Below are 11,559 nucleotides of genomic sequence, written 5' to 3'. Positions count from 1 at the left end.
CAAAGAACAGTCTTGATTATAGAGGCATAAGCCTGTTTAAAGCACAGAGAAGTGACGCTTGCTTACTTAGCCTTATAAAGAGCATGTATGACATACCCTCTAAGGCTCAGAGAACAACATGGATGAGACTAAAGAAAACGTAAGAACCTCAAAATATAGAGAAGGGATATAAAAGCTGTCTCCCACACATATCACAGAGAGTGCATTCGTTATCTTACACTTCCTGTGGTAAGATGTGTGCCTATATATGAATATGTCCATCAACGAGTAATTTAGAGTCCAGGAGGAGCTCAGCTTCTACCTGCAAAACTAATGATCCTAGCAAATCTCAGTAGATCTAAGAAGCTGTGAATTTCGTTCTCTGTATCCACATCAATCTATAAATCTAGTTTCAGGACACACCAAACTTTATTCTGGCCTGTGGAGGCACAGTTTTCATGGTGAATGGTCCCTCACAGAAACATATTTAATAACAATAAGAGCAACAATATCAACCAACCGGACCCTCCCCCCAGGGATCCCAGGGACTAAACCACCAACCAAAGAGTACACATGGGGGGATCCATGGCTCCACCCGCATATGTAGCCGAGGATGGCTTTGTTGGGCATCAAGGGGAGGAGAGGTCCTTGGTCCTGTGAAGGCTTGATGCCCCAGTGTAGGAGAATGCTAAGGTAGTGAGGCAGGAGTGAATGGGTGGGTAGGAGAACACCCTCATAGAAGCAGGGGAAGAGGGGATTGAATAGCAGGTTTCTTGAAGAGAAACTAGGTAAGGGTAAAACTGAAATGTAAATAAATAAAATATACAATAAAAAATAAATAAAATAATATCATTAAATATAAGTAAAAATAAAAAAAAACCTGAGCAATTTATGTTCATGCCCACTAGCTTTGAAATAAAATGTAACATAAGAATATATATGATTTGTATTCTGTGCATAATTTTGTAGTAAGAAGAAATCCAAAGTATCTCTATACAATGGAAGATCAGGAATTATTCTGGGAACAAGGATGGCAAATGAGTAAATGCCCTTATTCATTTATTATCAATTGCAACTTTTAAGTATAAAGAGTGGGTATAGGAGCTCAATATCCATGGCTCGTTTATATATATATACACCTACATATCATCATATGCTACCAACACTAACTAGATCATATTAATAGGTTCTCTCAAAAATATTGATCAATGGGTTCATAAATAATTTTCAAATTATATTGTTTTTACTCTATTCCTATTTGGTGTATCATTATGCATTTCTAGGAGTGCAACCTTTATTAAAAGTATATTGTCATCCTTCTTAGAGACTATGTATTCAAAACCTAGTTTGAGTTCAACTAAAGAAAAATAAAACGATCTCTGGTTTTTGAAGGAAAAACTTTTGAATAGAAGTGACAGTGAATTGAACCTCTGGGTATGAAGAGAAACTTAAGCTTCTTTTCATTAAGCACAGGGGGATGACAAGTACAGCTTAAACTACCTCATGGCTATAAACAGTGCCTTCATGTACAGCGAGCATGACAGAATGAGAACTCTCTTTTACATCTGGAAATGGGGTGCTGATGTATAGACAAGTACATTCTCATACATAGCACATGCCAAAATAAAAATCAGCAATTCAAGTGTGTTCTGCTACATAGTGCATTCAAAAATAAAAATCAGTAATTATCTATCGATCTTATATTATTTATACAACGACCTCTATCAAAGGAATAGTGTTACTATCCTCAGCAATGCATTATTCAATACATGAAATTATTGAAAAATACTCAACTTCACACAAAATCAAAAGTACAATCATGAGAAATTCTGAATGTTAAAAAGAATATTTGCTAATTCTTCCAGCCAACACTAATAGATATTACAGTGTTAAGAAGCTAGACACCAGAAACATTGATGAGAATACGAATCAATTTTTATGAAGTGTGTTTACCTTATACTACTCATTTCCCAGAGTTTTCGTATGTTACTTTTATTTCTATAAGCTAAGACAAGCTTTCAGCGTTGGTACTATCAATATAGGAAGCTTTAAGATAATTTCATAAACCCGGGCTGAGAACTGTGTGGAGTAAGACTTCAAGATGTTGACTGGCTACTTTGACTCGAAGCCTAGCTGGGACTACCAGGTAGAAGAGGAGGGAAAGGACAAGTGTGTCACCAGCGAGCTCCTGAAAGGAATCCCTTTGCCCACAAGTGACACCAGTCCAGATGCAGAGTTACTGCCGGGAGACCCATTGCCACCTCCCAAGGAAGTCATCAATGGGAACATAAACACGGTGACTGAGTACAAGATAGAGGAAGATGGGAAGAAATTCAAGATTGTCAGAACCTTCAGGATTGAGGCCCGGAAGGTATCAAAGGCTGTGGCAAGGAGCAAGGATTGGAAGAAGTTTGGCAACTCGGAGTTTGACCCACCAGGGCCCAATGTGGCCAGTACCACAGTCAGTGATGATGTCTCTATGACATTCATCACTAGCAAAGAGGACCTAAACTGACAGGAAGAGGAGGACACAATGAACAAGCTCAAGGGCCAGAAGACTGTGTCCTGCCGCATTTGCAAGGGTGACCATTGGACCACCCGTTGTCCCTACAAGGACACATTAGAACCCTTTCAGAAGGAGCTGGCTGAACAGCTAGGCCTGTCTACCGGGGAGAAGCAGAAACTGCCAGGAGCTGGAGCCCATGCAAGCAGCCCAGAACAAGACAGGGAAGTATGTGCCCCCTAGTTGCTGGGACTGGGGCAGCCACAGTGGGGAGTCTATGCAGCCGAACCACAGAGCTGAAGACAATGCCATCATCCGTGTCACTGACCTGTCTGAGGACACTCGTGAGATTGACTTGCAGGAACCCTTCCGGCTTTTAGGCTCCATATCCTGAATCTACTGGCCAAGGACAAGACCACTGGGCAGTCCAAGGGCTTTGCTTTTATCAGCTTTCACCTTTGGGAGGATGCTGCACGTGCCATTGCAGGGGTGTCTGGCTTTGGCTACGATGATCTTATCCTCAATGTCGAGTGGGTCAAGTCATCAATGAATTAATAAGACATCTGCTACCTGATGCTGTTGTCCAGACCCTCAGGGACAGAAAGCTTCCAGTAAACAGATTCCAAATGCAAAAAAAGAAAAAATAAAAGAAAGATAATTTCATAAGTACCTCATCTTAGTTATATATTATTTATAGTTTAAAATACTTATTGTAAAACAGTATAAGATGGCATAGTATAGAAATTAAAAAAAAAAAAAACACTCAATGAGAATAGATGACCTGGAGAAATGGGTCAGTGGCCATGACTTCTTGTTTTTCCTGTGAAGGAACCTGCTTTGATTCCCAGCATGCACTGGGTGGCTCAGACCCTCAGACCATCGATACCTCCACGTCCAAGGGATCCAATATCTTCCCTTAGGCTGTGTTAGCACCAGAAATGCTCATGTTATGCAGATATATATGTGAACAGAACATTCATACACATACAATACAGTGAAACAAATTTAAAATTATTTAAGATCATTTTTGCTGTTACAGAAAACGGAAGACATGAAAATTTTGGTGTATGACAACAGTATTTGAGAAGGTCTCTATTTTGACTTTTTTCCTATTCCTGTAGATGATACCACTTACTTGTAAGCCATATCTGGAACACAAGGTAGAGTCTGGATTGATGTATGCTACTGTTTGATAATTGTAACTCAGAAGTTTATGGAAATTACAGATAAGCATGTTATTACACTCATGTGATCCAATACTATAAGGCTGAGGACAATAATTTCACTATATCCCGGGCTACCACTTACCTGGATTGTGCATCCCATCAAACACAAAACTGTTGTGGTTATATTTAAATAGGCCTCAGGCTCAGGCCCACTATCTAAACTGCACCAGCTCTGCCTAGCCCAGCCACCATGTTTCTCCGCCTGGGGCCACCTGCGCACAGCAGCTAGAACTATCTCGCCAGAAACACCAGCCCTGCAACCCACTAGATGGCAGCGTGGGAGATAGCTTTGCCAATCTTCTATGCTGTCTCCGCAAGGCAGGGCATTGTCCAGACCATTCTGCCATCCATGTGGCCCAGTAAAAGAATGAGACTCTAATTCTTACAGATTAATCAAAGGCTTTATATGTTTGATAATGATAAATAACAAGATGCCCATACAAAGAGAGTTGTATACCAATTAGCTAACCTAATTATAAGTTTATAAATTGTTCCTCATGAGTGCTTTCCATACCTGTGTGGTTCTCCATCCTCCTACATCTCTGCCATCTCTAGCTCCTCCTCTTCCTTTTTTCTCTTCCTCTCCCAACTCCTCCTCTTCCTCTCCTTACTCCTCCCACCTTAGCTCCTCCTACACAAAACCAAATGAGTAAATAAATATGTAAATAAATGTCTTAATTTAAAGAATATTCCTTGTGGTATTAGGAATTATTTTAAAAGTCTTCCTGGTCCTTTGGTATTTATTAGATTGGTTTGATGATTTTTAAAAAACCTGTAAAAAAATACAATTGATAATAAGACACTTGAAAGTAAAAAAAAATCATTGAAAGATAAAATAATACATAAAATAATCTATTCCTGCAAATCAAATACATGATCATCATGAAGATAAGTGGTCATGGGAAGTAAATCTGCCTGGTCCAAAATTACTCACTATACTGCGATGCTTGCTTGAGATGAAAGACATGGGGTATACACACGTATGCACACATATAAAATACACAACAAAACATCTTTAACCCTGCTCCTGCTGGATCCCGTAATTCATAACTGCTACCTGAACACATACCCATCAAGCGCACTCCTTACTTTGATATTTGTATAACTATTGTTTTTCATTTCTTCTCAAATTATATGTGTGAGTGCGTGTGTGTGTGTGTGTGTTTGAAGGGCACAAAAAAAGTGCTATTTTTTTGTGCTCAGCTATCACCTTCTTGATATTGCCATAATACCACTTACATCATAGTTTGTTTCTTTCTAATTTGTAATGTCTTATAATAATGTCTTAATAATTAATGTAATTATTATAAATAACTACATTAATTTTAGTGAATCCAATTGAATACACAATGATTAAAAGAAAAATAAGTCTTTTAGTGTTTATTCATAACTAGACATGTATGAGTAGTTAAGTAGTTCTTTGAATACATCTATTTTATAACGTAAAATAATTAAAATAATTATTTATATACTTGTCATTTTTATTTCTTCACATTATTTTACTGTCTGCCATTCTGTCTTTATGTGTATGTTTATTTGATAAAGTACACACTAGTGTTATAAATACATATTATTAGTATGCTATATACTAATTTCTCCCAAAAATTTTAACTGTTCTGCTTATTATTTTTGTTCTTGTTCAGGGATTATTAATGACTAATTACATTAATTTTCATGAAAGCAATTGAAGAATATACAATGAATAAGTGGGAAATATCTGTCTCTCTGTTTCTCTGTCTCTGTCTCTGTTTCTCTCTCTCTCTCTCTCTCTCTCTCTCTCTCTGCTCTCTCTGTGTTTGTGTGTGTGTGTGTGTGTGTGTGGTGTGTATACTGTGTTGGTCTAAACTTGACAAGGGGTAATTGTGGAGTTCAGAGAATACCTTTGGAAATCAGTTCTTTTCTTCAACATGTTGGTCCTGAAAATTGAACTTAGGACATCAGTCTCAATGGTAAGAGATTTTTTCCACTGAGCCATCTTTAGAGCCCAAGATGTACAATTTTTAATTTTTAATTACATTGAGTTTTTTTTAAAGATTTATGCTTTTCTATAATATAACAGAACTAGAATATTTAGAATTGATTTTGATTTATTAACCTTTCTCTCACATACTGAAATACAGTACGACAATTACATAACATTAAGAGTAAAAATAAACCTGGATACATTTTTTTGATCACAAATAGTTGTGATATGTAATTTCAAATATTTTTTCAAATAGATAGATAACAATGAACAGCGTATCTCTGCACAGATAGAGGCCATAATCACAGGTGTGAGTGAAGTATAGAAATCTAATAAAGATAATAATAGATATTCCTTTTTTTGTCTGTAAAAACTAATGGGTAAGTTTCTAAGAATACACAAGCAATTGAAAATGAGACCTTGACAGGCAGCCTTTCTGAAACAAAAAGCTATTTTCCTTGCTTTCTTTCTTTTATTTCTGAAAGTGATTTTTCCAGAGAATTCAGATAACTTTGAAAAACCTACTTCACAAATAACTGAAAGTTTCATAATGAAATGACGGAAGAATTTCACTAAGTCTTTTAATGCCTCATCAATGGCAAAGTTGCTTTGTGATGGAGTTTGAGGGCCATTCTTTCATTGATCATTAATTAAATGTTGTCTAATTTGAAAGTCATATGTGAGCTTAAGTATTATACATAAATGAAACATAAAGTTAACATATATCAGATTATTGTTAATCCTGACAGTTCATATAAATATGAAAAATAAAACATTTTTATATTTTTACTTTTGTGTTTACAGGCATATATAACTCATTATTTTTTACTTTAACAATACAAATAGCAACATTTTCACAAACTTGGTATATTCTGTTTAAAATTTTTACAAAAAGATTTTAAGACACTTATGTACCATAAAAGTACACAATAAAATAGGGTATTTTTAAAAAACTTTTAATTATCAGAATATATTAGGACAGAGTATAAAAATAGAATCTATCATCAGTTAAATCATATCATGTGTAAAAATTTCTACATTTGGGTTTTATTATATTTACCATACTAAATTGTAGACTCCTCTATTTCCTAAATGCTTGGTTCCTTAAAATGAATGGGTTGAAAATTATACTCTACTTAGAAACCATCACATCACAAGCGCTCAGCCTGTGTTAAACCATCAATAACAAAGTACTACCAAATCAGAATACAACTACTTGCTTTCTATGAACCAGAAAAGGACCTTCACTAGACACCCAAGCTACCCATGCCACTATCCTGGTCATCTAGCTTCCAAGCAGGGAGCTTAAACTGTCCAGTTTAACTACTGTAGCTTAAAACTGCCCAGTTACTGCATTAGTGAGAACAGGCTGCACTCTTTTAGGGAAAGATCACCTGTGACTATCATAGAAAGACTCGTGATAGTATGGCATTGATATTTCTGTTGTGAATGGATGGATTCCAGCATTATTTGTCTTTTCTGTCACCACCAACACACGTGGTGAAATATGTAAAACAAAAGCAACGCTGGTTTAAAAACTACGTAACATAATAATGCCTGTGTTGTTAAGTATGAACATGCTTGCTTGAAAATGTAAAAATCAGAGACCTGACATTTTTGACAGGATTTATTGTGTCTACTGTATTTATATTTTAGGAATAAAACCTGGAATGATAGTAACTGTTTTGGTAAAATAATCAAGCAAGCCGTGTTGTAAAATTCTCAAAGGGTGGGAAAACTAGAAGTCATTTAAATCCCAGTAGAAAATATGACTTACAGGGCCAGAAAATCATTAATAAGGGATAAGCACATGAGTACTTTCTTTTCAAAGTATTGTTGCATGTTATATGTATTTACTTGTTTTTACATTATTTATTGTGTGTGTGTGTGTGTGTGTGTGTGTGTGTGTCTGTGTCTGTGTGTGTGTGTGTCTGTGTATGTTTGGGTGCAGTTGTCACAATATAGATGAGGACACCAGAATACATCTCATAGAAATTCAGTCTCTCCTTTCAGCTTATGGAATCTGGCAATCCAACTCAGGTGGCCACATTTGGCAAGAACGCTTACCCTTGGAGCCTTCTTACTGGCTATTTTTTTTAAATACAATTGAACACTTTATTTTTCAGATCTTTTGTATCAAGGATACCTGTAACCAGAGAATAAAATACCTTTGTCAAAAATTTTGTATTAGATTAAACTCAGTGAGATTTCCAATAGTCCTCTGTCTAAACAAATTAGCCATTCTATACCCCACCCCATTTACCTTGGAAATACCTTACCTATACAAGATATTTGTATAGATGATAATTAGTTGATTATTTGTCGAAACTTAGCGAAGAGTGTGTATATGTGTGTGTATGTATGTGTGTGCTTGTTTGCACACATAATTGGCTGCCTAGTTCTTAAAATTATAGTAAAAAATAAAATTGCCTCTATCAAATCAAACTAAACATAAAGCAATTTTATTACCAGTAAAGGACATGGTACATGTTCAAGAATGTTAGAAGATATAAATTATCTGTAACAGAAAAATCAAGAACTTTTTAAATTTAAGGTTCTTTAATATTTTAATTTATTATTCTCTCGTACACTATACCCTGACTATAGTTTCTCATCTCTGCATGCCTCTGAGTCCCTCCCCTACAACCTATCCTCAACCCTAGATCCACTCCTTCTCCATTTCCCTTCAGAAAAGAGCAGGCATCTCAGGGATAACTGCACATAGCATAACAAGTTATAGTAAGCCTAGGAACAAACCCTCATACCAAGACTGGACAAGGCAACCCAGTAGGCAAAGTGGTCTCAAGAGCAGGTAGACTTAGAGCAACCTCACACTCACAGTTTTAGGAGTCCCAGAAAAACCCCAGCTCCAAAACAATAGCATGTATGTTAGAGGACTTAGTGCAGACCCATGTTGGCTCCATGGTTATCACTTTAATCCCTGTGACCTAACCTTAGTACATTCTATGAGCCATTGTCTCATGATGTCTTAATTGTTTTAGCATTGAAATTCGTTTTAAAATGTATTTGAATTATTTTAATATAGATTTCATAATTCTAACTCACATTTCTTTGACAGAAAATAAAACTGAAGACAGACTAGTTGTGAGGGAACCAAATTTTATGTACAGATTATTTGTGTATTACTTCAAAATCTAATCAGTTGATAGACCATTATAGTATATGAAATAAAGGCTTAATAGCTACCACATGCTTCACTTAATAACAAAAGGACTCGTAATCTCATCCAAATGCTAATTATCTCTCTACAAATGAAATGTCTTTGACATACCGCTCATCAGATAAAATGACATAAAATGCAGATAGGTTTGCATTTTCTAAATATGTCGCATTGTCATGACCATCCAGAATATATGTAGGGTAAGTGATAATGTAGTAAACTTAGCAAATTTTCAGCTTAATTTTAATTTTACTTTTTGAAATCAGGTAAAATAGAAAACATATCTAGATAAGCTGATTCATCCACAATATACCGCAAGTAAAAATACTTCAGTGTTTGCTTTGTTTCTAATTTTTGTGAGATTTTAACATTTTTCTGTAGGGAGGATTTTCCATGAATCAAATCATTACCCAAAACTGTAGCATATAGGTCAATTAAAAAGACATAAAGTAACATAATTAACATCATCATCCATTTTAATTCTGCTGAGAATGAGTAAAATAGTTTATCATGAAATTATATAGATTCAAATGCATTGTACATGGAATTTTGTCAATGTCTATAGATTTCTAAAGGGAGATAAAACATTAAGTCAAAGAATTTTCAAGATTTAATATCATAGAAATATAATAATAAAAACTCATAGAAAATCTTAAAATAATATACATTCTTTCTCATATCATATGGACAGATTGTAAGTAAACTTCAATTTTTTAAGAATATAATTTAGTGACTTATTCATTTCCATAGCCTAACAGTGTTCAGTATTTTGAAAAGAAAACAGTGCAGAGATAAGTAGAAGAAAAAGAGGACTGCTTGTGATAACACACCACAGGGCTGTAATCTCAGGTACCATGGGGGCTGAGGCAAGAGATCAAAGGTAGAGGCCTATACACACAAAACAGTGAGTTCAAGGATATTTACACAACTTAGAACAGCCCTTGCTTCAAAATAGACATAAAAAGTGAATAGAGATGTAAATCTGAGATTAAGAAGTTGGTTAGTAGGTCAAACGTTGAGGTCGATCTCTGCCATTAGGGAGGATGATAAGGATTGCTATTTGTTCTTGCTATTTAAACCACAGGCTCCTTTATCGTTAATATTCCAGATATATAACATTTATAAAATGTGTATCAATGATATTTGCTACTTATGCTAAATAATAATTCTACTCTTAAGTTCATTCTGTCAGCTAAATTTCATAAGTAATGTGTCATTTATAATTACTATAAAGTAAAACCCTGGTACAACATTATATATCTTCTAATTTCTTTCTCTTTTTTTTCTTCAGCTTTTGGGAACTTTATTTTCCTTCCACCTTTTTTCCCTTTGCTCAGGTGTCTGCAGAGCAGCTCAGGACCACTCAGTGGCGGCTCCAACCCACTCGGTGGTCTGTGCTGTGGGAGCTGCTGACCAGTCCTCAGTGGCTGCCTGTGCACTCCAGTCCTCCGTGGGGAACTGCTGGATGGGCACAGAGGGTACCTGCACACCCTCAGACCAGTCAGCCACCTCAGGCTGAGCAGCAATGAACTCAGGAGCTGGTGCGGTTCATTCACCCTGGAATTCCTCCTTGGTCACAGCCTTCTCAGCATCAGCCTGTTCCTCCTTCTCAATCTCCTCTGGGTCTATATAGAAGTAAAGATCAGGCATAACCCACGGGAGATAGTACCTCACATGCGGAGTACTTCCCAGGCCAGCATCCACCACATCAGACCCACTGAATGAGCTCCCTTGTTGTTGCATGGGATGGCAATGTCCACATAGCGCAGGGGAGAGTCTGTTACACAGAGCAATGGTGGGCAGGTTGACATAAGAGGCCTCTGTAAGGTCTGGTGGTCAGCCCTGGGATCAGTCACCACTAGAAGCCGTGGCTCCCTGAAGGCTGCTTGGATCTGATTAGTGAAGGTCCCAGGTGTGGAGGGCCAGCAATTGGAGCGGCTCCCGTGGCAGCAGCAAACTTGAGCACAGCTCACTGGCCAGTGTTCCTGGAGGAGATGACACTGATGTCAGCAGGGTTCTCAATGGCAACAATGGCCCGAGCTGCGAGCAACAGCTTCTCCCAGGTCCTCTTTAGATTTATGATGTAGATACCATCACTTTTCCATTTGTAGATGTACTGCTCCATCTGAAAGTCAAGATTAGTGCCACCTAAGTGGGTTCCTGGAGCAAGGAATTTGAGGACATCCTCCTCCTTCATCTGCAGGACATCAAGGGCTCCGGACATTGTGTAAGTTTCCCTTTTAAGTTACGATGGGAACCAAGAACAATCTCTGGGTAGCGCGGAAAGCTTTTTATTTTTCTCTCCTTTTTTTTTTTCCATTTTCAAATTTTCCCCAGCTTTAGGACATTTTAAATTTATTTATCATAGAAAATTTCAAATATATCTATCCCTAGTTCTCTATCACTAGAAATATTGTAGAAACATCTAAAATTTTCTTTTTTTTAATAATTTATTTATTTTTTTCAGATCATAATTCATCCACACAGAGGTTATAAACACAGAAAGTCAGGGCATGGGGAAGGGGATGACACTAGATCATGAGTGTTCAGGGGGAATACACATATCTTTCAGAACAGGGTATTGGTTGGGTGAAGGTTCAGGGGACAGGTCACTATGACTCCGCCTATGTTTCACTTGTCCTTATCTAAGTTGGTATTATCTGCCAAGGCTACATATTTACAAGGTCTATGACTCTTCAGGCTGGTA

The 11,559-nt window shown here is 36.8% G+C and overlaps 2 pseudogenes; one reads left to right on the top strand and one right to left on the bottom strand.

Moving 5' to 3' along the window:
• Positions 1-2,080: 2,080 nt before the first annotated feature.
• On the top strand, positions 2,081-3,037 carry LOC114624064 (annotated as a pseudogene).
• Positions 3,038-10,129: 7,092 nt separating this feature from the next.
• On the bottom strand, positions 10,130-11,076 carry LOC114624972 (annotated as a pseudogene).
• Between the last annotated feature and the right edge of the window lie 483 nt (positions 11,077-11,559).

Source organism: Grammomys surdaster, unplaced genomic scaffold, assembly GCF_004785775.1.
Source record: "Grammomys surdaster isolate TR1022 unplaced genomic scaffold, NIH_TR_1.0 65, whole genome shotgun sequence".
Classification (NCBI taxonomy): Eukaryota; Metazoa; Chordata; class Mammalia; order Rodentia; family Muridae; genus Grammomys; species Grammomys surdaster.
Note: the sequence above shows the minus strand (reverse complement) of the source record. Positions and strands in the feature narration are given on the sequence as shown.